Genomic DNA, 21,978 nt, shown 5'->3' with positions numbered 1-21,978 from the left:
AAATATTCAGAAGATGTTCAGCAACAGAGATGAAGGAAAAAAAGAACTTTAAAAAACAACTGGTCCGCACCTCCTTAGAGTCCTGACTGAAGGGGGAACATCTTTGGAATGACCAAGAGGAACTTAAAGGGACACTGCGTAACATTTTGGACTATACTGTTGCTGTCAGTACAAAACCTGCTCCTGGTGACCAGCTCGACGCAGAAAATGCTATTTCTGCAGTGGGTAATCAAAGAATAGATTTTGATGAGAACCTAAACTATTGAAAGCTCAAATTCTGCTGACTTTAATCACATCTCCATGGAGACGAGCTGGAGACGCACCCACTCCTGGTAAAGTTACAGTCATGTCTGTGTAGAGCTGAGCCTCTCACAGCAAAATCACATGTTTGTTTGTACATTTATGAGGAATCATAAAATAAATACTTGTATTTAAAGTTTATTTATTGGGTGAAATTCTACGCGGTGTGGCTTTAAGGTTGGCACCTCATTTGAACAATCCAAACAGCAATACTTGACCAATATGCTACAGACAGAGACATTATCATAGTCATGATCTATGTACTAATGAATTGTATCAATGAAATGAAATGAAGTAAACAGCTATGTTTAGTTAATGTAAGGGGGGTAAGTTTTATTCCACTCCCTTTGGGGACGGTGTTGATACGAATATAATGACTCTCTGTGACCTTGCAGCCCAAATAAACCAAACAATAATAATTTAAAAAATGAAAGGACCGTTACAGATCACACCAACAGTGCACTCATAGAACTCTAGTTACATAAGGTAACCACAGAACACACACATTCAGACAGGTGCGTTTGATGATGTAAAAACGTGACTTTGCGCACTCACGGAACGGCGGATCTTTAGTCAATAACAAGGCTGCAATCAGTCCTGCCTCAGAGCTGCGTTTGCGCGCGTTCTCTCTGGGCCGTGAGAGACCCGAAAATGACCCAGCGCCGTCGCTTCAGAGCAGCCCGTCACTCGCGGTGAAGCGGCCGCTGATTGAAACGCGCCCGCGGGGGGAGCGGGACTGTTGATGAAGCCCGCTGCCTGCGCGTGTGTCCTGCGCTTCTCTCCCTTTTTTTTTTTTTAATCGGCCCACACTGGCACATAATGACCAATCAGCGCCCATTTCAACCCGTGCTGCGCGCGCGGATTCGAAGGGGAGGGGCGGAGAGGGGCGAGAGAGACGGAGAGGGAGAGAGAGAGAGAAGGGGGAGCGCGGAGTCGGAGCGCGGATCGCTTCAGAGCGTGGTCAGACGCAGAGAGGAGCAGTTTATCCCCCGGTTCGCCCGTTCGCCTCCCGCAACTCGACGAGCCTTTTGACGCTTCGCTTCGGCAGCGACAGTGAGTACAGTTTACGCCTAACTTCTCCAAACTCCAACCCGCTGCTGATAACCCGTGCAGTCGCTTTGTTTGTACACTCTTCTTTTTCTTTTTTCTGTTTTACTTAAAACGTGCCTTGCTGTGATTTCGAGCGCTCGCTCCAGTCTAAATGTTGATGACTGTTTGGTGTTGGCTGTTATTGGCGATGTCTGACTTTTTATCTCGGATTTCAGTCCATCATTCACGGCTTCGAAACAAAACCAAAGAAAAAAAAAAAAACATTCGCAAAGACGTTCATCCTGACAGAGCGCTGCCACAGATGATTTGGAACAACAGCGCGGAGGCAACTCGTTTCTTTTCTCTGGATGTTTTATTGCCAAAATACCCACGTATATCCCGGACATGCACACTATTTTTGATTTGGGGGAAGTGTCTCGGAAATCACCCCGGTGCCTGTACATCGCAGTGGGCGTCGGAGCCGCGGGGGCATCGCATCTCCCGCTCGCTCCAACCTCTTCTTATCATTTTTTGTGCCTTTTTTCTCTTTTCCAAGGCTCTTAAAACGCAACCATATCACTGGAAAACGGGTGTAGCCTCACGCGCAACCCTCACCTACATTTACTCAAGAAAAGCTTCAAAGTGTTTTGTTTTGTTGATGATTATTCCTGTAAAACTCGGAAACTCGCTTCGTGCGTAAAGGTCTCCAAAATGTGCCATTCCGCGCCCCAAACGATCTACACCCTCCCCAAACCCATGGTTCTGTTAGCTCCATGCTGTGGCTCGATGCGTTTTTTGGCACATTCATTTGGCTGCGCGTGTTCTTACGCTGATGGGTTTTCCAGTTGCGCGCTTGATTTCGTGTCCAATTTTGTCCGAGCACGTACGCGATCATGTTTTTTTATTTGCTGTTGTTGTTGCTGTTATTTGTTAGTGTTGTTTGAAGATGTTACGAGTGTTTCATTGGGGGCTCTGTTGGAAACTATACCCCAGGCTGCCCGTGCGCTCGCGTCCGGACGTGCCCATGAGCCCTGTCCGCCTGTGCTGTAGCGCAGCGCAGTGACGGTGATGAGAACAGACGGGCAGATCTTGCCTCGCTCTAGTTGACCTATACTCCCTCCCTCCCTCCCTCCCTCACTCCCTCTCTCTTGCTCTCACGGGCGGATGGATGGATGGATGGGAGAGGCAGGACGGCGTGTTTGAGTGGTGGGAGCAGGTACTTGCGCAGACGCTCGACATATTGGTGATATCAGGCCGTGTGGGGGAAACAGGGGCTGGTTGTCACACCTTCTTTATGTAGAGTCCACTGTTCATCAACACCACATTCCACCAAGCATCTAAAAGCTTCATGACTGGAGCTTACAGCCTCTAGTGTGACGCCTTATTTGAAAGCTAAGGCCTACAAAACGTATCTAAGCGTCTTCCTTGTTTTGTTTTCATCAATTTTGCATCTTTGAAAAGATTTTGCCACATTTTTGTTGCGTTTTTGTCGCAATGTGGCTGCATTTCGTGTTTTAGTGTAAAGTAAATGGTAAAGACACAGGTGGCCGCACCGCCTTTGCTCTGACTGATCCCGTCAGACCTTGGAAGCTAAGCAGGAAGGGCCTGTTTGGGAGCACAAGGAAGCCTGGGGAATGTAGTGAGTGAGTGGTGGTGGTCGGAGGGGCCGATGGCGCAGACTGATTGCCAAGTATGGAGTGAATGAATAATGCAATGTAAAGCGTCTTTGAGTGTCCAGAAAAGCGCTGTATAAAACCAAAGCATTATTATTATTATTACATAAAAACGTGATGAAAACGTGATGAAAACTCAACGAAAACTCGACGACAAAAACAAAAAAAGAGTTGAGGCCTTGGCTTTCAAATGAGGCGTTGCCCTGGCATAAACGGTCAACTCTCAGGTCATAGAACCTTTTAGATTTGGGTTCAGCCGAACTGGAGGAAAAGTGCTGGGTTACGGTGGGGGTTGAGGGGTTACATGAAAGCTTAAACCCTTGGCCTGAAGTTGGGCTCGCTTGCTTTGTTTTCACTTAAGGAGAGACACTACAGGCAATTAAACACATTGTTTTCAATTTTCCGGTTTGGGGACAAATTGGTTTCTTAACATGGAAACATACCTCATCTTATAATGACATGTTTAATTATTGCACTGATTCAATGTTTCTCCTTAGATTTATTTGGGAAATTGCCATTCTCTCAAAATGCATTTTTCTCACATTTGTGCGGCAGTTTCTCCCCGTCAGGAGCTCCTACAGACTTCAACTTCTCCAGCCTTGGACTGAAATATATTTTCAAGTTTTTTTAATTAAGAGATTTTTTAATATCTAATTCCTAACCAGATTTATTGAGTTTTTAATTTCTTTTTCTCCCACTAATAAATAACTTATTTTAAAACTAAACATAAAATGACTGAAAACCTTTCATATTTATGTCAGTAATCTACAGCAAACGTTTCAAATCGATATCTCTAAATGTGAAAATTCACCTGCAGTGTGCCCCATGTGCGGGGCAGGTCGGCACAGTGAGTGGGGTTGGTTGTTCCGATTGTTATTAACAGAGTGTTTTGGAGTTAACATGGATTGCTAAGTTCTTTTGAGATACTGTGAAAGGACAGAATAGGTGTTTAAATACCTCATTTCAACTTTTTTTTTAGTGAATGAAAGCATATCTCAGCAGGAGAATCAGGATGTTAAAACTGACGTTCAATAACAATATCAAGTCACAGCGCCCCCTGGTGTGGCTATAAGAAGCAATATGACAACCAACCCACGTGACCAGCAGCCCTGGTCTGCTCGATATGCAAAGAATAGCAGAGCGGTGGTCAGTGGTCAGTGCTGCGGGCAGAGGAATTCTAATCTTCTGTGTAAGCCGAGTCTCAGCGAGTGACAAATCGCCGCTGAAACTTGGGTTTGGAATGTGATATTAATGAGTAGATTCAGTCCTGAGTTTGGATATATGAGCCACTTCTAATTCTGCCTCTACTCTATTGTCAAGCGTCTTTGAGTGTCCAAAAAAGTGCTATATAAGTCTCATGCATCCTGGTTTGGACAGATTTAGACCTAGTTTGGACTGGATTGTGCTAGATTAGACCTGTTTTGGACTGGTTTATGCCTGTTTTGCACAGGCGTAGACCTGGTTTTGAACTGGTGTAGACCTGTTTTGGACTGGTTTATGCTGGATTAGACCTGGTTTGTACTGGTTTATGCTGGATTAGACCTGGTTTGTACTGGTTTATGCTGGTTTAGACCTGTTTTGGACAGGTGTAGACCTGGTTTGTACTGGTTTATGCTGGATTAGACCTGGTTTGTACTGGTTTATGCTGGTTTAGACCTGTTTTGACTGGACGTTTTTATACCATATTAGAGCACCATAGGTTAGATCATGTGGGTGCTGTTTCTCGCCGCCCCAAACACAAAACTACACATTTATGATGTGCTGTTACAGCACATGATGAAGCTGGCAGACAAAATGACCCGCTCCTTCCCCTCCCCTCCCTCCAGTGTATAAAACACCTGTACAGAAGACACTCATGATTTTGCTAAACTCAAAGACAGACAGTCATGATTTTGCTAATCTCAAAACTTTTTATTTTTTTTATTTGCAAACTTGATAGTAGGGGCGGCGCCCATGATGGACCAGCCACTGGTATTGCAAGTTACCTGTAATCTTGGACAACGAGTTTATTTCCCATTTTATTCTCTACACATGGTCCCAGCCCTAATCTGTGACTCACGCCCCACATTAGTCTCCCCACTTCATCACATGACCTCCATTCCAGCATACACCTATCCCATCTCCGTTCATACACTCACAATTGCAATTTATAAAAAATCCACAAACTTGAAGCTATTTTGGCAACAAAACCTAAATAATGGATAGAGCCAAGTTGAAATGTCTGGTTTTATTTTGTTGATATATGGTATTTTGGATATCTTATATCTTATATTTTAAAATATGCAGTTTATCAGTGGAATCAATCTGAAAAAAATCAAGTTTTGTCTTAAATAATTCAAGCTTAGATATTTAAAATCCCTCTGAAAAAGCAAAGTTTGGAGTCTGTATGTTGCACCAACGTGAGAAAAATCGCCCCTAAAATGACAATTCCTCATCAGTGCAATAATTAAACATGTTATTGTGAAGATGAGGCATTTGTTTCCAGAAGTTCAGGTTGTTTTTATGTTTTCAAGCATTCAACATTTAATAGGCAAAACCCCCCACAACTTAATGAGGTCCTGTGGTTTGTTTTTGTGACTAATGGGCTTTATTTGTGAAAGAGTCGCTCTCTGCGCCAAGACACAAGTCCTTGATTTCTGTGTAGTCAGAAAGTACAGATAAATTGCTGTTTAAAGTGTGCAAAACTATTCCAGCTAGACCTTCTTCCCGAGGCCTGTGCTCGTATATAGTGTGGCTCTGCTACAGCTATTGGCGCTCGTAACATTGACGCACCATATAATCCCTGTGAGGTTTAGTGCAGGGGGGTACCAGGGGGCATTGTTTGGCTCTTATCAGTACAATGGTGCACTTGTGCCGACGGCCTGGAGGTCTTAGCCTGGTCCCAGGGTGGTCCAGAAGCCCCAGCTACACACACTTAGGGGACATGAGCTGGACCCGGAGACGTCTGACCGCCTCCTGCTGATGTCATCAGGTGGTTCCCTCTGTCTCCATGTTTTTAAGGTTCAAACACTGCGACTGAGTCATATCTCCATCCATCCATTTTCTTCCACTTGTCTTGGTCGTATAGGGGTTGTTGTTGGAGTTGCCCAAATCACATTGCACCAGCCCCTATGGCTCCTCCTGCAGGGGGAGGGTCCACAGAAGGACGGCCTCGTGGTTCTAACCGGGCCTGTTGGTCTGACCCCTCACCTGGGACCTGTTTGCCATGGGAGACCCTACCAGGGGTGTGAAGCCCCAAGAACATAGCCCTCAGGAGCATCAGTTAAAATGACTGAATATTTACAATGGTAAAAAAAAAAACATCTGCCAGCGTCGAAGTAGTGACAAAAACGAAGATGAAAACAGAACCAAAAAACAACAACGCAGCAACAATGCAAGGAACAAGATTGGCTTAAATCAGTTTTGTCAGTCTTAGCTTTCAAATGAGGCTTGGCATTGGCCTATAGGCTACACGCTCCAGTCAAAGAAGCTTTTAGATTTGGGTAAAGTCAAACTGGAGGACATGCACTTGGTTAAGACGGGTGCTAAGAGGTTAAATAAGAAAAACTTCATATTCGTCAAATTGCCTCCACTACAAACTACATCACAGTACAACACAGTTTTGTTTTTTATGTCTGTGGCTCTTTACGGAGTGTGATTGGGCCGGTAACATGGCACTGATTTACCCGAGTGGCCTAGTACTGCACCGGCACTTTACTCGAGAAGTATTTTTGTACAGAACTTTTACTCCTCAACCTTTGAAATGCTAAATATAATCCTTTCCATTCCACTACTCTTCTATTAAGGCGTCAAAGTAAAAACAAGTGTACAGTCGCCTACATGTTTCGTCCCACTCAATTTCCCGTGATAACACTCCCGAGCAGTAGGCGGCGCTGTGCAGGCGAACTGTCAAAGCCACTGACTCGCGACAAAGGAAGAACGTCTCAACGTCGAACAGGCGGTCACTGAAGTTATTATTTACACTTTTTAAAACGGATTTTTCCACTTTCTTCTTTTAATATTGAAGTAATTTCCTAAAACAAACACAGTAATCGTCTGACTTCCTTTCATTGGAGTAATATTTCACTTCTATTTATTGCCATATTGTCTTGGATCAAAATGACTTAAAAGTGCTCTTTTTCTCATTTAATTAGGCTCATCTTATTTAAAGACAGTCCAAATCACTAAATTGTCAAAACTCAACTTTTTAAGCAACTGATCCAACATATGTTTGCATATTTTTCCAGTGAAGAACAGATCTGAGTGAGATCCTTAAGCCTCCTGTAAATAAAGACTCCTGCCTTTGTTCAGCACATGAATATATTATGTTCAGTTGAAAAAGGGAAATATAATTAGGGATTTTAAAAGTCTTGTCTCTTGTTTATGAAAGTCGGACCGTGTGCATTTGTTCCACATTGCTGATTTCCCTCGCACTTTTCTAAAGTTCCAGGTCAGATGCTCCGAGATGCTGGCTTGATTTCAGTGCGAGGGCATTAAGCAAATGAACCCGCGCTGTCCGTGCGTTTGAATGGCAAATGTAACCATTATCCATCCCCCCCCCGCCCGGCCTGGGCACGCGCCCCTGAGCAGGTCCTCATTCCTGTGGCGTTTGAATACGTTGTTAAAAGATTTGGTTAGCAGTTCTTCACGAAGCTTTGCCTTGGTCCATCGGACAATCGGCCGCTCTCTGGTTGCATCTCCCAGGCAAATCTTCTGGGCTGGTATGGGGAGGCCCGTCACCATAACAACATTTGAAGTTCGATACACACTACGTTCCAAATTATTATGCAAATGACATTTTTCTAAGATTTTCTAAATTGTCAATTCAAATGAGAGTCAGCATCATTTTTAAGTCTTTAACTGGTCGAGGATCATTTAAATGTGGTTGAAAAAAATTCCCAGTGATAACAGGATTTTTTTCAAAAATAAATATAGTAAAAACCTCAAAATCTACTGTTCCAAATTATTATGCAACTCATCGTTTTTATACATTTTAAAGCTTGTAATTAACTGAAAATGGTCATTTGTTGAATTTGCAGCATTAGGAGGTCATATTTACTGAAATCAAAAGTTATTTCAATCAAAAAAATATTAACAGGTCAAGTTATATTTTAACATAGGAGCCCTTGTGTGAAGCAGCTTCAAAATTCTTAAATCCATTAAACTTGTGAGTTTTTGGACAGTTTCTGCTTGGATTTCTTTGCAGGATGTTAGAATAGCCTCCCAGAGCTGCTGTTTGGATGAAAACTGCCTCACACCCTCATAGATGTTTTTTTTGTTGAGGCTGCAAAGGTTCTCAATAGGGTTGAGGTCAGGGGAGGAGGGGGTCCACATCATGAGTTTCTCTCCTTTTATGCCCATAGCAGCCAGTGATGCAGAGGTTTTCTTTACCGCAGGACATGGAGCGTTGTCATGATGAAGAGGATTTTGTTCGGGAAAGCACGGCTCTTCTTTTTGTAGCATAGAAGAAAGTGGTGACATTGTGGCCATTCACCTCCATCCACTACTCCATTGATTTGACCATCCAGGGCTACACGGCCTCATCAGTGAACAAGACTGTTTGAAAATGAGTCCTCATGTATTTCTGAGCCACTGCAGCCGTTTCTGTTCATCAGCTTCAATGAACCGTTTAGGGGAGGCCGGATAGAAGGTTTATGCACAACTGCAGCCTCTGGAGGGTCCTACACCTTCATGTTCGGGAGACTCCAGAGGCACCAGCAGCTTCAAATACCTGAATGCTGCTTTGTAGCTGCTGTTCTATTCATCTGATGTGTTTGTCTGGCAGAAACCGTCCATATTGTGCCTTTATCTGCACAAACCCGTGTGTGTCTGAATCATCCACAAATCTCTTATCAGTACAATGATTCCGCTTCATCTTTCATGAAATATCGAAGGTTTTCATATCTAGACCAAGACATTCAACTATTTCACGCTTTTCATCAGCAGAGAGATCCTTTTTCTTTCCCTTATTGCTTGAAAATGATGATCTGCTTAATAAAGTGGAACACCCTTTTTCAGTAGTTTTTCCCTTAACTGGGCTTAACCTGAAACTAATCATCCCAGGTCTCTGAGATTAATGTCAGTGATTCAAAGAGACACAATACTATAGTTTCATAAAAATAAAAAAAAGTAACCTTTTTGACACAAAAATACAATTTGCATAATAATTTGGAATGCAGTGTATATTGAGGCTTAAATGACGTTTTTAGTTTTAGATTTGGATAAGGCTGAACTGGAAAAAATGTGTTTGGTTAAGGCGGGAGCTAAGAGGTTAAATAACAGAGGGGTGGAAAAACACGTTTTCATTGTGTAATCTACAGCAGAAGTCTTTCCCTCCTCACCTGCAGTGTCTCGTCTTTGTATGAATATTTGAAACGCAGCATCGTGAGTCTTCGCCCGCGCTGATGACCCCTAGTGGCGGCGCGGGATACGCTGCATACTAACGCCCCGGCATACGAACTGACCGCTACGAGTCAATAATGCTCAGACACCAGAACAAAACTGTCACATCAAATATTCATAAAGCCGGAGAGGACATTTGTGTGCTCCGTCCTCTGCAGGTAAATGTCAGCAGATGGGTGCAGGACGCTCGCCGGTTTCCGTTCCTCACCTTTGCTCTTTGCCGCGGGGGCGATTCTGGAAGGGTGGGGGGCGGGGGAGGTCAGTGGCGTTAGCACACAGTCGGCTCGCAAACGCTATCTATGCACTGTTCTCTAACCGGGCATTGTTTAAGCCGACACTGAGAGGCATGCAGGGCTGAATGAGGACGTGAGGACGCGGGGGCCGGTCACTCACTAATGCAACTGATAGTGTTTCATCAAACAAAGTCCACATCATGTGTAGGTGTAGCCCTGGTTAAGGCCCAATCTCAAGTCTCCTCCTCGACCCTTTGACTCGGCCCTTCCCCTTGGAAATTCACGAGAGGCGAAGGGCTGTCCCAACTCTATGTTGTGTTGAAGTGAAGGGCCACATACCCCCCTAATCTGAGCTTTTTCAGATGCACCTACAGACAAAACACCTTAAAGGGATATTTCAGGATTTTTGACATAGGGCCTTATTTCCTAGTTATCCAGAGTGTTGCTGATTTCAGAGATATATATTTTTGTGTAATTCATGCAGTTCTTATGTTTGAAGAGTTACGTGGTGCTAGGCTTGTGCTAGGCTAGCGCATTTCTATGGTATCAGCTAGCCTGCATTAAAAACAGTGTGACTCGCTCCACAGAGCACCTGAGGCAAATCACTTATAACACCAGACTAACCATATACATGTCTGTGTCGATACAATAATTTTTGGAAAAAAACTGACCTGCATCACATGAATGATCACATTTTGAGGGACTATTTTCTAGCAGATCACTCCGCCGCTGCGTAGCTTATACAACCATGAAGCTGATGCTGCTCAAATATAAGGTCTTTTAAACTACTCTTGAACTGGGTCCGTAGAGACATGATAGAGACGAGTAGAAGCTTGCTTTCGAAACGTTCTTTCATCTAAATGTGTTCTAATAGGTCAATATATACAAATAAGCTTCATTTTCATTCCAAAAGATGAACAAAACCTAGATTATCTCGTCCATTCCTGTGTTAGTTGTAAATGCAGACAGATGGAGGGCTGTCCCATTTCTTTCAGGGCGTAGGGGAAAGGTGAGGGCTAGGGCTAAAGGGATTGGGCCTTAGAATTGACTTCAGACTGGGTTTAGTCCTGGTTTGGTCTTAGTATGGTCCTAGTTTTGCCCTGGCTTGGTATTGCTTTATTCTTGGTTTGGTCCCGATAAAAGTATCCCTTGTTTGGCCCTGTTTCAGTCCTGATTTAGTCCCAGTTGAGTCTTGGTCAAGTCCCAATTTAGGCGCTGTGTTTTCCTGGTTAACTCAATATCCTATATTTGTGTAATTGGATTTTTCTTCTCCTTCAGTCCTGATTCAGTTCCAGTTTGGTCCTGGTTAAGTCCTGCTTTTGGCCTAGTTTATCTTGATTTAATCCTGGAGGCTTTCCCAGGTTTGGTTCTGTTAGGTCCTGACAGCTTTAGGCCAGTCCAGGCTCAGTCCTTGATTAGACCACACTTTAGACTGGGTTTTGGTCCTGTTTTGGTCCTAGTTTAATCCTTGATCAGTCCTCATTTGAATTTCGTTTAGTCCTCTTTAAGTCCCGGTTTGGTCCTCCTTTAGACTGGTTTGAGCCTGCGTTTAGTCCTAGTTGTCTCTCATTTATCTCCGCCTATAGTCCGGCCTTAAACCTTATCCCATGAACGTGTGCTTGGATCCTCCCCGTCCAGCGCGGTGCCATGCGGGGACAGGGTTTCCGCCGTGGAGAGCGTCTGAGTGTTAAATGGGGTGATGTGAGGAGGTGGAGATCGCTCTGTGTGATTAGAGAAAATGTGGAGCCTGTTAGAATTATTAATATCAGCAGCAGATAAGGGGAACGCCTGGATCTCATCTGATGGACTCGGAGAGAACTGTCAGCTTTTCTCCACTCAACTTTCCCAGCGAGTTTTGGATTGAGTTGACAGAAGTGGGAAACAATTACATGGTTAAGTAACTTTTTGAACAAATTGTACTTTGGAAACTGTAAGATGAATCACTCAGTGGTTGCATTTAACACATGATTAGAATCTCATCAGAAAACAACAAAGTCTTCTGTCTCCGTGGGGTCTTCATATACAGTACAGAAGTCTGAGAGTGAGCGAAGTTGGTGTCGGAATGTCCGTTTTGTGTTTGACTTCCTGCGTCAGAAGAGTTGGGCGATGGGGCTGAACGATTAATCACATTTGCAATTTTAGCGTGACATTACACAATGTGATTTCCAAATGGCAGAGGCATGCGGCCCACAGAGGCGCTGCCTGAAGCATGTGCTTTTGTTTATATCTCAGTCTAGTTAAAGTGAGCAGTAGATCGAGTATGTTCAGGGGAAATCAGGGTTTCAGTTAAATTGCTGTTGTCCTTACCATCGTTGGTATGTCGTCCAATACCATCGTTGGTATATTTTCCATTACCATCGTTGGCATATCGTTCATTACCATCGTTGGTATATTGTTCATTACCATCGTTGGCATATCGTTCATTACCATCGTTGGTATATTGTTCATTACCATCGTTGGTATATTGTCCATTACCATCGTTGGTATATTGTTCATTACCATCGTTGGTATATTGTCCAATACCATCGTTGGCATATCGTCCATTACCATCGTTGGTATATTGTTCATTACCATCGTTGGTATATTGTCCAATACCATCGTTGGCATATCGTCCATTACCATCGTTGGTATATTGTTCATTACCATCGTTGGTATATTGTCCAATACCATCGTTGGCATATCGTCCATTACCATCGTTGGCATATCGTTCATTACCATCGTTGGTATATTGTCCATTACCATCGTTGGTATATTGTCCATTACCATCGTTGGTATATTGTCCAATACCATCGTTGGCATATCGTCCATTACCATCGTTGGTATATTGTCCATTACCATCGTTGGCATATTGTCCATTACCATCGTTGGTATATTGTCCATTACCATCGTTGGTATATTGTCCATTACCATCGTTGGTATATTGTCCATTACCATCGTTGGCATATTGTCCATTACCATTGTTGGTATATTGTCCATTACCATCGTTGGTATATTGTCCATTACCATCGTTGGCATATTGTCCATTACCATCGTTGGCATATCGTTCATTACCATCGTTGGCATATCGTCCATTACCATCGTTGGCATATTGTCCATTACCATCGTTGGTATATTGTCCATTACCATCGTTGGCATATTGTCCATTACCATCGTTGGTATATTGTCCATTACCATCGTTGGCATATTGTCCATTACCATCGTTGGTATATCGTCCATTACCATCGTTGGCATATTGTCCATTACCATCGTTGGTATATTGTCCATTACCATCGTTGGCATATTGTCCATTACCATCGTTGGCATATCGTCCATTACCATCGTTGGTATATCGTCCATTACCATCGTTGGCATATTGTCCATTACCATCGTTGGCATATTGTCCATTACCATCGTTGGCATATTGTCCATTACCATCGTTGGCATATCGTTCATTACCATTGCCTGTACTTTCTGTGCCATTGCCTGAAATAAATGAAATGAAACATGAAAATATCAGCGTTAAATAATGAAGCCGCCGCAAAGGGCTATTGCTTTCTTCTGTTAGCTTTGAGTTAGCCACTGCGCTCATCACTCCATTCAGAGTCCAGGGCTGCGCTGCCACATGCTCTGATGCACTGATCACAGAAACTCCCTCACCTTCGACTGGATTCACACGTCTCCCCACACATGAAGGTGAGCCGTGAGAGTGAACAGTAAAGAGTTGTTTGCAGCTCAGTTGGAGAAAGAATATTTGATGTTACAACCATTGAAATGGCAGTTTTGTTTTAGAGAGTACAATGTGTAGGGCTGATGTTTGGGAATGTTTTGGATAAAGATAAGAACTTACAAGCACTCACTAAAACACAATTAAGAGCAAGAAATGATTGAGGCTATTTACAAAAAATCTGTCAATATAAGATTACCATGGGACCTATTTTGAATAATATTTAACCCCTTAACCCCCAGCTTAACCGAGCGCATTTTCTCCAGTTCTTTACCCAAATCTAAAGGCAATTAAGTGGCAAAAGAGCGACAATGTGAAAATGTGATGAAAACGCAACAAAAAAGCCACAGAAAAGTGACAAAAAGTAGATGGAAAAAGTGATGATGAACAAAAAATGGACAATAAGGCAAGTAAAAAATACGAAAGCACAACAGAAATGTGACAAAAACACAACTAAAGAGCAAAAAATCAAAACGAAAGCCACGAAAGAGCGTCAAAAAGGTGATGAAAATGCGATGAAACAGTTAGTATCAGTTTTGTAGGTCTTAGCTTTCAAATGAGGTGTTACACTGGCCTATAGGTTGTAAGTTTTAAAGGCAGGAAACTTTTAGATTTTATAAGTAATACTTTAATAAGTCCGTTGTGTGTATGTGTTGAGCAAAAACGGCTCAGTTTAAGCTACATTTGAGTTTTATGCAACAAGATCAAGTCAAAATCGCCATGTGTATTCGTTCCGCCCTAGTAGGCGATGGGGAAGTGGCGCAGTCTGAACAGTAGAGAAGTCTTGCTGTCTGTTTCCCTCCCCCAGCCTGCAGGACAGGCCCAGGTGTGAGGTGAGGTGTATGCCCCAGCGTCCCGGGTCATGGATCTGATGCAAGTTTGTGACACTGATACAAATGCTTTATAATCAGATGCACAGTGTTTCTCCTCAGAGTTTACGATATACCAAAGCCGGACCAAACCGCTGCTGGAATAAAGAAAAATGAGGTGCAGTGCTTTTAAATGTCGAGCTCAGTTTTTTTGGCCCTATCTCCGCCTGCTGATCCAATCAGTCCCAACCATTATCTGATCAATACAAATCTAATTGATTCCGGATTTATTCCAGCCGTTCCTTTAATCTCTCTTTGAGCGAATCCTTTTCATGTGCCAACAGACACCGAGAGGATTGTGGCCTCACCTCCTCCTTGATAACATCGAGAGACGCTTCAGAACCAATCAAAGCCACCAGTCCAGAAGTCATCAACTGATAACGGGCCTAAGCAGCAGCGCGGCGCCCCATGTTTGCTAACTTTATCCTCTGAAGCCATTCGATGCTCTTATCTCCTCATAGTGACTGGTGTGGAGACAGAGAGAGGGGACAGAGGGGCGACGACAGGGAACGTCTGTCATCTTGCATAAATAAGACCTAAACCCATTATTTTAGGCACTTCACCACAGATTTGATGTAAAGACAATACTGGAGGGCCTAGAGTGCCCCCCACTGGCAGAAGTTAGCATGATATTCATTTCACAAATTGATATCAGAGTTGATGGCAGAGTTTTGGACTGTTCGCTCTCCAAAAAAAGAGGAGGTAACAAAAAGGGGGGAAGAGGGGGTGGGTGGATGAAGAGAAAGAGAGAGAGCGAGTGAGGAACTTGTGACATTATTAACACCTGAACTATTACTGTTTCATCAGAGTCTCCAAACACTGCGGCCGCAAACGCGAAAAGAGGAGTGAGGAGAGGCGAGAAAGACAGAGGAAGAAGGAACATGCGATGGAGAGAAAGAAAGAAAGAGTGAGAGGAACAGAAGGGGAAAGAGAGGGAGTGTGAGAGAGAGAGGTGGTGCTGATGACTTGTGACAGAACACACCGTTAATTACAGTGGCTGTAGAGGCTTTAAATGAAGCCTGTGGGACCGCTCTGTGTGCTAATGCAGCCTGACATCAGACAACTGGCCCCGCTAGGAGAGGGCGAGAGAGAGAGGGGAGAGAGAGAGGGAGGGGGGGCGCTAGAGGGGGAGCCAGAGAGAGAGAAGAGGGAGAGAGAGAGAGGGGGGGGAGAGAAGAGGGAGAAAGAAAGAGAGAGAGAGAGAGAGAGGGAGGGGGGGGCGCTAGAGGGGGAGCCAGAGAGAGAGAAGAGGGAGAGAGAGAGGGGGGGGGGAGAGAAGAGGGAGAAAGAAAGAGAGAGAGAGAGAGAGAGAGAGGGAGAGAGAGAAGAGGGTTGGGGGAGAGAGAGGGAGGGAGGGGGGGGAGCGCTAGAGGAGGGAGAGAGGGAGAAAGAAAGGGAGAGAGCGGGAGAGTAGAGGGATGGGGAAAGAGAGGGAGGGAGGGAGGGGCGCTATAGGAGGGAGAGCCAGAGAGAGAGAGAAGAGGGAGAAAGAAAGAGAAAGAGAGGGATGCGGGAGAGGGAGGGAGGGAGAGAGAAAGAGAGAGAGAGAGGGAGAGAGGGAGAGAAGAGGGTTGGGGGAGAGGGAAGGAGGGATGGGGAGCGCTAGAGGAGGGAGAGAGGGAGAAAGAGAGAGAGAGCGAGAGGGAGAGAAGAGGGATGGGGAAAGGGAGGGAGGGAGGGAGGGAGGGGAGAGAGAGAGAGGAAGGGGGAGCACTAGAGGAGGGAGAGCCAGAGAGAGAGAGAAGAGGGAGAAAGAAAGAGAAAGAGAGGGATGCGGGAGAGGGAGGGAGGGAGAGAGAAAGAGGGGGACAAAGAAAGGGAGAGAGAGCAAAGAGAGAGAGGGAGAAAGAGAGGGATTTGATAATTAAGCAGCTGACTGACCTTCCAGGTTAAATAACTACACTTTAGTAACTATGTCTGTAAGACGACTCTCCACCTGGAGAAGCCCGATGCCCCTCCTGACCTCCTTCGGATCTTTATCAGAAAAACGGATCTGGAGGATTAGCTCAGTTGGCATATTTAAAGTTGAGCGGGGAAAGCGCGCCGCCCTGGAGGACACCCGCCCCCCCCCCCCCCTAAATGATACACAAAGGTACCAAAGCAAAAGTTAGCGCCTCAAACATTTCCCTGATCTCCTTTTGAGGACGCGGTGAAAGAGTCCTCGCCCCGGTCCGTGTACATCTGATCAGACGGTGCGTTGCAGGTTTGCGCCGCTCTCATCTGCCTCCCTCTCCTTTTTGATGTCAGTGTTATGGACTCGCAAAGACACAACAGTCGCAGGCACAGGAGCGCGCTAATTGGCCAAGCTGTCAGGACGGGGAACGCTGCCTTCACAAAATAAAAATACATTTCAAAATCTCGCACCTGTCAAGAGAGAAGCCGCGGGTTTTTGAAGAACGCGCGGCTAAAAGCAAGCTCCAATTTGCCCGGCGTATGTATTTTTTTTTTGGGAGGGTCTGTTAGAAGCTAAAGACGCCGCTCGTCATGTATAGAGCGAGCTAACTGCGGTGTTTCGGGGTGGTTTGAACCCAGATGAAAGAAGGTAGTTGTGCGCCTGTCAGATGGAAAGCTTTTCTCCGATAGATCCACTGAAAGAAAGTTCTACAATTGCAAATTACTGACGCTGAGGAGGAAAGTGAGTAAAGGTGCGTAAACTGCCACGTTAGGGAGTTTGCAAGTTGTTTCAGCGTGCTGCATTCTTTGTTTGCCTTTTCCTTCTTCTGCCGGGAGATTTTCAGAATCAGAATCAGATGTTAAAGAGTCAACGCGTCTTGGAATCTCACCTACGATCACGGATGTCAGTCAGTACATTCTGGTGCACTTTAAAGGTAACATTTGATAGCTCATTACACCAATTGCGTTGAACCAGGTGCTTTATGGCAGGTGACTTTTTTTTAGCTAGTTTTCTCCTTTAACGTCTTAGTTTTAAAGGTCCTGTATCATACAAAATCCTTTAACCATGTTGTAATAAAAAACTACGACGGGAAAGTTCACGGGTACAGAGATCTTCTCCATGTAACGCCTGCATCAGCTCGGAGAGAGGGGGCGGAGTTAACTGAATCCAAGCGTCTTGTCTTCCGGGTTTGAAAAATACCTCGAGAACATACCGTAGACTGTATATATAAATAGACAGCTTCTGCTCACTCCTCCCCGTTTACCACAATGACCACGCTCGAGGGGGAAGTCATGGCGGATTTACAGACTCCTCCTCCCCAGCTCTGACGAGGCATGTTCCTAAAAAGGGCATAAGGGCGGGATCTTCACTGTAGACTCCGCCCTTGTGTGACGTGTAGCTCGCGCTGCTCCAATGCTAACAGTCCGAGCCTCATTAAGTACCAGATTTCAAAAACTCTTCTTACGAAAACCAGCCTGGTTTCATTATTTGTGACTAACCCAGCGTTATCTCAGGAGGAAGATCCAGCTCTAGATAGTTCCCAAAAAATTGGGACCAGGCTTTAAAGTTGTTTTTAACGTGTCTAAAGTCCAATGCTTTTCAATGGGGGCCCAGCGGCGATATGGAGGTACTGCAGCAATGGCGGCCTCTAGTGTTGTGGGCATAAAGCAGAGCAGCCAGCGGCCATTGGAACATACCCATATTTATCACAAAAACAAGTACTTACAGTGGTAGAGGTACCACTGTACCAATGCAGCATATAAATGCCTATACTTTACGTACTTACTTACTAAAATAGCAGGATACAGATCAGGATACAGAACGTTTTGTCTCAAGTGAGTTGGAGAAGTAGGAAGTAACTACAACATCGCTCTGCAAAAGACTTCCCACGTGTGTTCGTTCGCCAATATTGACATATTTTGTGTCCACGTGTACAGTGTGTAATCCAAATATGGTCATTTCCTTTCGAGGAGACAGCCTAAAGACGAGAAGAATATACTCACGTTTTCGTTCCACTCTTGCAACAACATCTTCACTTAAGGAGCGTCAAACTTCACAGTGTTGGACTTTACAGGGCTTTTGCTTTTCATTATTTTTTATATTCAATTCCTAGCCTGATTTATTGAACTTTTTCCCCAAAAATCAAGGGGAAATACTTTTTTTTCACTTAAAATGAGCTTATTCAAAAACTAAAGATCCACAAAACAGTCTTTGTAACCAATATCCGGGTCTATCCGTTATTTAGATTTCCTCGCTGAAAATAAAGGCAGTTTTGGTATTTTTGTATGAATAATATCCAAGGTAGACAAATGAAAATGGAAAAAAGATCCGCACACAGTCTGTAGCTTCAGGAACACAATATTGATTTCATAGCACCAGGTAGCGTCCTGGGCACAGTCCTTCATCAGACCACTCTCTGACCAGTCTTGTCTGATGAAGGACTCTGCTGAGTGTAGACCTTTGGGGCCAACAGGACACCCTGAGGAGACCCACTCAGATGCAGGGAGAACATGCACAAAAGAAACATGTGGTCGCGGTTTTCATGCAATTTGAGGACATTTGCATCGATCCTTTCAGACATTTTGGCGTTCAGAGTGAAGCCGCTGTTACTCGCTCCTTAGTTGGCGTTGGTGTTCGCCCCCCCCCCCCCCCCCCCTCAGAAAAAGGTGCCACTCCGACATCATTGCGACCGATAATGGAGTTTGTGGGATTTTGTTGTCACTGGAGCTGGATATCGACAGCAGTCTTAGCTAAGCTCTAAAGAGCCATATTTGGCTCCGCCCCCCTTGGGTCTGCATCTCCGGGACCATAAGTTCCACATACAAATACTGACACCTCTCTGTGTTCAGTGGACTCTCAGCAACACATTCATCCACTCCAATTTCAAATCAACAGATCCGAGCTCAAACAGCCACAATATGTCAATTCGTCATAATTTTGGTCATTGACAAATAAATGCTTATAAATGTTTTTGAAAAAAATGTGTTCATTTTTAGACAGGGAATACAATTTTGTGACCCGATATGTCCCTATAGCTAAAATATTTATCTTCTGTAAAAAAATAATAATCAAAATTTACAAAATCAGGCCGAATTTGGCACAGCTAGATTCCGCCTGGACTTTTTTTTAATAAAGCATGTGTAACTTTAGTGTTTTGTTGACTGCAGGGACCACACATTATATTGATTTTTTTCCATTTCTGTTCTTATTTGCTTCATCACAGACAGAGAAAGGACATTTTTAGGTGCAAATATGTGTTTTTTCCGGCGGAATTTTGATCTTTCTGTTTCAAGCTCATTTTTCCTACAAACTATGTATTTTTTAAAATGATTTTTCACTTCAACAAAAAGCCCCAAGGATAAACATTATTTTGGTACCAAGATTAGCCATCTATCTCCCCCTTGTAGAAGCTGAATGAAACCCCAGTAAACACATGTATAGGGCCCTTTAAGAAGTATGGAAACAGTGTCCTTGAGAAACTGGGCTGAACACAAGCACGAGCCCAACACTTGTTTCTCGATGTGGCGCTTTGGTTTCCTGAATGGGATGAAGCTTTTTTTTATCAGAGCATCTTGAATCGCTCGGACACAAACCACAGCAGCAGTGCTTCGTTGTCACCATTATTCTGTGGTTTGGGCAGATATTCAGCTGAAATTGACACAGAAGTGCTAGTAGATTGAAGCGAGCACAGTGGAAATCTATGGAGTTGGAGAGAGTTTGTCTGATGATAATGAGATCAGCACGCACGCCGGTCAGTCGAGCTACTTTTTCGGCCTATGGATCAAATCAAAGTCTGTAAAGTCTCAGAAACTATGGGACACGGTCATTACCGGATTCTTACGGTGGAAATGCATGGCAGTTGTAGCGACATTGAAAGTCTCATCATTATCGGCTTTGACCAGTGTCTCAGAAGTGCCGGCGAGTCCTCTCTCGTCCCGACACCGGGTGTATTTACTCACATCAGACGCGTAAACCCGCACAAAGGCGTCTGCTCGCTCTGTTTGCTCACCGTGAAGTGGTCCTCGCGTCGGCCTTTGTTCTTTTTTAATTAGGACTGAAAGCACAAGACACTTCTGTCCTCGCCCTCCTTCTCCACAAACTCTCCGTCCCTTTCCTCGCCCTCTCCCCGTCTGTGTGCAGTGATATTCTAGTGTTGTATAGGCGTTTAAGGCAAGCCGCTGCAGGGGAATAGGGACAAAGTCAAACAAAGCTGAACATTACTGATATAAATATGAGAAAAAAAATGTATTGCAAGTTTTCTGCCATTTTATGTTTTCTTATAGATATGAGACATGCTCTGCAGGCCAAAATCACTGTTATTTTCAGCTACGAAATGTAAATAATCGATAGAGCCAGGTTCAAATGTATGGTTTTACTTGTTGGTGTATTAGTTATAAAGATTATTTCTGAAGGATTTTGGATCTTCCATTTTCCCCCAACTGACTCCCCGTCCCTTCCGCCTCACCCTCGTTCTCCTGAGGATACACCGATCCCTTCGCTGTCCCTCCGGAGAATCGGACGCCCGCTTGGCGGCCCTCAGGGACGTCTGGGCGCCCGTTTAGTCGCAGCTCTGGGCACTTTCACCAGGACATTTCACAGGGAGTTGAAACGCAATGATAAAGGCGACCCTTCTGAAAGGCTTTTCTTTTTTTTTTTAAAGATGGCGTCTGACAGCCGCTTTATAGTTTGTTGTGCCCCAGTTTTGTTCCACTTAGCTCCTTTCCTTTGTGCTGCCTCTCAATGGAAAAGATCACACGTTTTCACCACGGCAGCGAGGCATGGGAGTATTTTTTTCATTTTTTTTATTCTGTTTTCTTTTTTTCAATTGTTAGTTATTTTAGTGGCACCAGTTCAACTTGGGGCTTCATAAGAAAGGGGGCCGTATTGGCCTCTATGTTGTGTAACGTACTTGAGATTCATGAAAATCATTCTGTACGAAGAAACTATTCTGTCATAAAAACAAAACAAACTGTGCAGTAATAGATGAATGCTATTGTACAGTTACCATGAAACAGCATGACGTGTTAAGGTTTAGGTGCAGCACTTCGTCAGTCAGACAAACGTAAAACAACAGGAGGAGGACAGAGATATACGCATTGACTCAACATAGTCATTATTTAGAGTTTGTGTGGTTAAAGATGACAATTCTAAGGTTCGCTGTGCGCTCTGTGCTGACAACTAAGTGTTATCGAGCTTCATAAACAAAACACCAGTTCAAACTCACAGATAAAGACCCACCAGACATTGACCACAGAGAGCGGATGCAGAAGGTGAGACACAGGTGATCCTCTTCATCTTCATCATCTTCATGGAAAAATGCATTGATTTAGTGGCAGCACGAGGTGAACATCAGCAGCGCATTGAAGAGAATCAGACTGGATTATTAATGTAGTGCCTCCTCATGGTCACGCACCACTAGGAGGTAGATAGGGATGGTCGATGTATCGGCACCGCCAACATCATCGGCCGATATTTGTCATTTTTTCACACATTGGTATCGGTCTGATTTGGGAAAATATCGTCCGATAATTGTTTTTCTTTGAATGATTTACTGCACTGTAATGTCGTAGCGCACCTGAATGCAGCAGCAGTGTGGACAGGCTGCACTGACCTGACTGGGGCAACAGAAACACAAATCATATAAAATAAACAGTGGCTCCTAAAAATAAAGATATCGGCAGAAAATGTTCATATGGGACCATCCCTAACTGTAGACTAATGTCACTACAGTCGGCAGGTGCTCGATGTAATGAATAAAGAAACGTGTAATCTCACTTAGTTACTTTCAAAATCATCTGTGGTCCAGTGGACAGTTACAGTAAAACAACCACAACTCAATAATAGGCAACAACCCAATACACTTTTCATTTTTTTTGTGCCACCAAAATGGCTCCCA

At 44.1% G+C, this 21,978-nt stretch overlaps 1 protein-coding gene across 1 annotated transcript in view; it reads left to right on the top strand.

Annotated features, from left to right (window-relative positions):
- Nucleotides 1–1,214: 1,214 nt before the first annotated feature.
- LOC306973237 (cadherin-6-like) overlaps nt 1,215–21,978 on the top strand; it is a 115,429-nt gene continuing 94,665 nt past the window's right edge. The window contains exon 1 of the mRNA XM_079570139.1: nt 1,215–1,353. The gene's annotated coding sequence lies outside the window, so the exon portion shown is untranslated. The remainder of the gene's footprint in view (nt 1,354–21,978) is intronic.

This window comes from Gobius niger, assembly GCF_951799975.1.
Source record: "Gobius niger genome assembly, chromosome: 13".
Lineage (NCBI taxonomy): Eukaryota > Metazoa > Chordata > Actinopteri > Gobiiformes > Gobiidae > Gobius > Gobius niger.
The sequence above is the reverse complement of the archived record's forward strand: the minus strand, read 5'-3'. Positions and strand labels throughout refer to the sequence as shown.